We start from the raw sequence: 6,297 nt of genomic DNA, 5'->3' as shown, positions 1-6,297 counted from the left end.
AAAAAAACCAGAGAAAATTTTAATTCTCTTTAACCTCAATTCTCTTTATCTCAATGCCTAATTCACACCATACACACAAGTTCATCCAGTTTACACTTACTCCAAACAAACAGTTTCTGAATATAATAGTTTCTGAGTAGTCTTGGCTAGGTTCCCTTGCCTTCCGCCCCACCATATAGTTTATTACTGTAGCTATCCCATTGTGATCTGAAGTCACAATCAATGGAACAATCTCTGTTGAGGCTACATGAGCTCTTCACAGTCTGCATTTTGAGGACACCTACAGTCTGCTGTATCTTAATTCTCTTCCACTCATTGCAGAATCACAGAATGGTTGAGGTTGGAAGGGACCTCTGGACCTCTGGAGCTCATCTGGTTTAAACCCCGCTGCTCAAGAAGTGCCGCCTACAGCAGGCTGCCCAGGACCATGTCCAGTCAGCTTTTTAAAACCTCCAAGGAGGGAAACTCCACAACCTCCCTGAGCAACCTGTTTCAGTTCTGACGCTGGGCACCACTGGAAAGAGCCTGGCTCCATCCTATTTGCCCATCAGGCATTTATATACATTGACGAGATGCCCCTGAGCCTTCTCTTCTCCAGGCTGAACAGTCCCAGCTCTCCCAGTCTTTCCTCACAGGAGAGATGCTCCAGTCTTTTAATCATCTTCTTGGCTCTTTGTTGAACTCTGTCCAGTATGTCCATGTCTCTCCTGTGCTGAGGAGCCCAGAACTGGACACAGCACTCCAGGTATGGCCTCACTAGCGCTGAGCAGAGGGAAGAATCACCTCCCTTGACCTGCTGGCAATGCTTTGTCTGATGCAGCCCACGATTCCAGTCACCTTCTTTGCCATCAGGGCATATTGTTGGCTAATGGTCAACTTGGTGTCCACCAGGACCCCCAAGTGCTTCTCTGCTAAGCTGCTTTCCAGCTGGGTGTCCCTCAGTATATGCTGGTGCCTGGGATTGTTGCTCCCCAGGTGAAGGACTTTGCATTTTGCACTTCCCCTTGTTGAACTTTGTGAGGATCCAGTCAGCCCATTTCTCTAGACATTTCTCCATTGGTTTTAAAGCCTCAGTCCCGCATCTGCTAATGCTGGTAGGATTTCCCCCATTCACATCAAAGAGGCCATGGGTAAGTTTTTAGTTTCTTAATGAAACATTTCAGAAACTAGTTATCTATGCACTCCTACAAGGAGTAAATCTGCTCCTTGTTCTAATGAATCAGAGTAGTTTTTGATCGCCAGCTTCCCCATTATTCTCAAATCAGCAATGAGCAACACGACAAACCCCATTAGAGTTAACGTAAAGACTCCCTGTTGATTTCCATCAATGGAAGCTTGACCAGGACCCCTCTGGGTAGTACGGCAACTGGTTAGCCTGAACAAAAAATATTTGTTACATTTTCTTAGATGAATTAGAAATGATTTTTCATTTTATGTAGGAGGATATTTAGACGAATTTTTAAAGCAATCTTTTCCTTTACTCTCTGAGCAAAATGAAGGTGGCTGCTGCTCTCATATGTTTACCAGATTTAAGTTATTCACCTCTCCAAAGTCCATTAAGAAATGATACATTTTTATTTATTATTTTGCCAGACAGCAAGAATGCAAGCTTTCCTGTGCTACTCCATCAATTACTTCATGGCTACAGTGGAAAGGTTGCTGCATTCAGGGGCCAAAGTGTGATTTACTCCATGCAGTTAGTACAGCTAACAGAATCCTTGGCTTATTTAGCAGAAAGGCAGGTATCTGCTAACATAGAGGCAAAAATTTTTGAAAAACTGCCTGGGAAGAAATGACTCACATTTTGGGCAACCCCCAAAAATGTTATTTAAAGTGAAGGACACTTCAATTTGAAGAATGTAGCCAGTGTGTTCTAACAGAGGCAGTGACTTCGGTAACAGTTTTGGGAAGTATCGGGTTTCCCGATCACTTTGGGAGATGTGGAAGGTGGATCTTCAGTGAATGCACTGATATAATCTCAAATAGCTCAGCCAGAATCTCAGATAGTTTCTGTGAACAGCAGCATCACTTCATTCCAGAGAGGGGACCACCATCCAGACCTTCCATGCTGTCTTAGGGGCAACACATCTGGAATTGAAACACTTCTCTCTCCCTCATCCAAACTCCTCCTCCAAGAGTTTCTACTGGATAGCTATCTTAAGGTAAATTAAATTAATCCCTTACAGGTTGCCGCAAAGCACTTCTGGTTGTGCTAGGTAGGCTGGGCCATACAGAAAACAGTAGTAACTCCCGACGTCTGAGCTTCCTCGCCCTGGATATTTTGAACTGTGAAAACTGATTTTCAGCAAAAAAGCCTCCCCACGAAGATGCTCAATGGAGGGAGCAAAATGTTACCATTCAGACCTGGAATGAAGGACTATACAGCATGGCTAAAAGTGTCAGAATGCAGACTTAGGTACATATTTCTTATCATGCTGGTAGTTTTTCTTCAGTTGACTAATTGCACAATCACAGTGCAATTAATATTAAAAAGAAGAAATAGTCTAAATAAGATTCATCTGTTTACACTACTATTTAAGGGTTCTGCAGTTTGAAAACCTAATTTTGGGGATACAGACTTGTTAATTCAGAAGTTTCCTAATTTGGTACCTTTTTGTGATTAACAACAGTGCTATACTTGTCTACTGGCACATTGGATTACTGACCATGTGCTGAAATACCCTTAAGTAACCAATCAATGAACTACCAGGGCACTGCCATATATGCATCAATACGAACGCTACAGCCTTCAGCTTCCTTCTCCCATGAATATGTCTTATTGGTTCAATTACTACAGCATTTTCCAGGAACTATCAGAAACTGAAATAAAAGTCTGTGCAGCTACAAGCAGGAAGGTTGAGCAAAACTTCTTTCACTGGCATGACTGACCCATGGAACTGCATACATTCTCAAAAGATAATAAACACAAAGATGAAAGAAGAGATTACAAACTGCAATATTTTTCTTATTAGCACAGTAAGAAACCCACTGATGAGAACAGACCTCAAAAGCTGCATGAACAATGAGGAATGAAAACCAGCATTTAAATACAGTATTGGAAAAATATGGGAATGAAGTAACTTCAGGGCAAAGATCATTAATAGCGAAATCAAGGACAATTTTCACATAGATTTTTTTCCAAGATGGCAGCTGCTCTTAGGAGCTGATCCAAAGCCTACTGAATTCAATGGAAAGATTTAACTTCAATGGACTTGGGATCATTTTAGCTTTTGGCTGAGAGAGTCGCATTACTCCAAGTTAAAAGAGAGAAGACTTGGCAAACGATAACTGAGGCTACAGCACATTTAGGGTCAAAAGACCTCAACTGCTGGACCAATACATCCCCAGTGTGATTCCACCATACCCAGAGGATTTGCAGAGTCAGTTTTGTACTGACTGATGATGCCATTTGTGATTTCCAATGAGTTCAGTGTGCAAGTCAGGGTAGAATTTGACCCAGTGGATGCGACTGTACTGTAAAGTTTAGTTAATTTAAATACAATAGTCCTATTGGTTTAAATAACTGCAGAAGTTTTTCTTAGCACATTAAAAGGCTATATTTTATGACTATAACCTCACAGCTATGAAATATAGCTCTCCAATGATATAACTATGAGATATAACTTTCTTCCCAACAGCTGCTGGTGGGAATTTCACTGTTTCTGAAATAAATATTATATGCATACATACCATACATGGAGAGAAAGAGAGAGCAATAGGAAATACAATGAGCTGACTCGAGATGTGTTATTTATTTGCACACATTATTAATGATCTCATAGCTCAGAAGTGGTGGAGGGAACCTGAGCCACTTGTGAATTATGAAAGGTCATCAATAACTCATAGCAATATATGACACATCTATTCAGGTCATCCAGACTTACTCCATGCTTGGATCTGTTTATCTAACACCAGTTTTAGTTTAGTCTGCACTGTGTGTTGATTTCATAGTACATCATGTAGCAATGAGACCTCTTGGCTACCCTCCCATGTAAGATGACTAAGTTTGAAGTATAAGAGAACCTGAAACAAATTTTCAGAGTATCAATTGATTGAACTGAACCACACATATCTACTTCCAATGATATGTGATCATTAAGTAACTTAGATATAAAAATATCAGATTGGGGGTGTGCACGTGCATCTGTAAAAACACACTCACATTTCATACAGTTGAAACTCAAAACTTTTCCTTATGCTTCTTTCTCTCGCTAAGAAACTGAAAGAGCAAACATGCAACAGAGATTACTTTGATAGTAATATCACAAGACACTCAAGTACTACAGAGATGAACGTAGTATAAGAATGAAATGAATTGCAATCCAGTTTTTCACTGTCTTAAAAGAAAGTTAAAAGACACATTTCGCTCTCAGTCACGTATCTGAAACTGAATAATTAGGTATAACCCATATATAGACAAGGGTATAATTTACCTCTGCTGTTCTTAAAAATTGTACAGGCTACAGTTATACATGTTTTAATTATAGCTACTCTGAGACGGCTCTCAGACTATAAACCATATTTGAAAATGTGATTCTGAAAAAATATGAGTTTAAATGGGTTTTGTCCAAGGAATCTTAATAAACTGGTTAGAAAATATTAAACTCCTCTGCTAGTTCCTCTAATCCTGTTGGTAGTACTCACTATATCAAACTGGCCGGGCAGTGCCCATTATTGACTGCCAAAAGTTCATGGCAATACCCTGGGGCAGAGCTCATTTCTTCCAGCCCCAAGTGCCCATATGTTTATTACTTCTTGAACTAATGGAAACTCAGTGTGGGAAATACATGGCACGTGGCACACCGTAGGGAGCTGTGATGAACACACATTTCAGGCAGTGCTACATACTTATAAGGTGCCTAATGCTAGCACTGTCATCACTACTCACACGTGCAAATTCTCAGTACAGATCAGTATCCAACAGCTATATGGCAAGACAGGATGCATTTTAGTGACCTACAGATGTGCTTTTTGGGATGGCTGCAAACAGTTAGGCCTTCGGACAAGCACCCCACCTGGCTCTATATCAGCCCAAATGCTACATAAACTGTTTTGTAGTGTTCTTACATCAACTTGGCAAGAAAAAAAAAAAAAGTCTCCAGACCAAAATCCTCTAAGCATTTCTCACATCACATGTGCTATGTAAGACAGACAGAGACTGAAGTCATTTATCTGCACAGTTGTTCTCCCATCTGACAAAAAAGCTCAAGCCAAACGGTCTTTGATATCAAAGAAAAACTAATTCCACGCACGCAATTCTGGGTCTTTTCAACTACTTTAATCAAACTCTCATGGTAAGTCATTTCACATTTTATACATGAAATAGAACATTTTGTTTATAAACCAGAACACGACACAAACATCGCTTTCATCAAGGCAGGAGAACAGCTCTCAGGCAAGCGGCAACACAAAGCAAACCTTTCTAAATGCTGCTGGGCACTACCACCTCACAAGAGAAAGTGAGTGTTACCTATTTACTGCTAGAAGAGGGAAGAAAGCACGGTGCTATCTTTTGTTGGCAAAACCTTCCCTCAACTTAATGGCAAATGTGCCTATCTAGAAGTAGTATCATGACACCCTGCAATTAGTTTTAGTGTTTTCTCCTTCATTTTTCCATCTTTCCTTTTAGAAAGTGTCTCGCTTTTTTCCCTCCTTTCACCTCAAAATTACCTTAAAACAACTGAGCATCAGGTTATTGTCAAACTTCTTTCTTTTCTTTTTTTTTTTTTTCCCCCCAAACAGGACAGATAACTTTCTCAAGGTTAAAATAAAACCATTGGTTGTAACATAACAACTTCATTCCCTCCCATTGAGCAGGCTGTCCTTTGAGGAGTCGTAAGGAGACTCCTGGACCTGTGCTCAGGTGAGATGTCATTGTGAATCCTTGATCTCCACTGAAGCTTGCCAGCATAACAGAATGGCAGTGCTGAGGACCTCTGCATAGCAGTGTCACAGGGCAGCTGCAGCACCATGGTGGGTTGGGCTGTGGAAAAGTGTTTGACTCCTGACCAACTGGTTGAGTAACCAACACGTGTCTTGGCCAGTCAAACTGTGCTCATGTATCCCTGGTCCCTACAAAGGTCTTGATGTCTTTTGGCTCACTAGCAAGCTAGACAGAGTTGTTGAAAGATGTGGGTAGGAGAAGAGAGAGTAGAAAGGGCATAAGGATGTTGTGATAGAGGACTGAGGAGTCTGTTGAGTCAGATGCTAACACTGTTCTCTACAGAGACAGAGAAATTACTTCTGATTCATATCTGACATATAGACATTGTTAGCTATGGCAAAAGGTGAGATCCA

The sequence above is a fragment of the Grus americana genome, chromosome 1 (assembly GCF_028858705.1).
Source record: "Grus americana isolate bGruAme1 chromosome 1, bGruAme1.mat, whole genome shotgun sequence".
Classification (NCBI taxonomy): domain Eukaryota; kingdom Metazoa; phylum Chordata; class Aves; order Gruiformes; family Gruidae; genus Grus; species Grus americana.
This window is presented reverse-complemented; position numbering follows the sequence as displayed.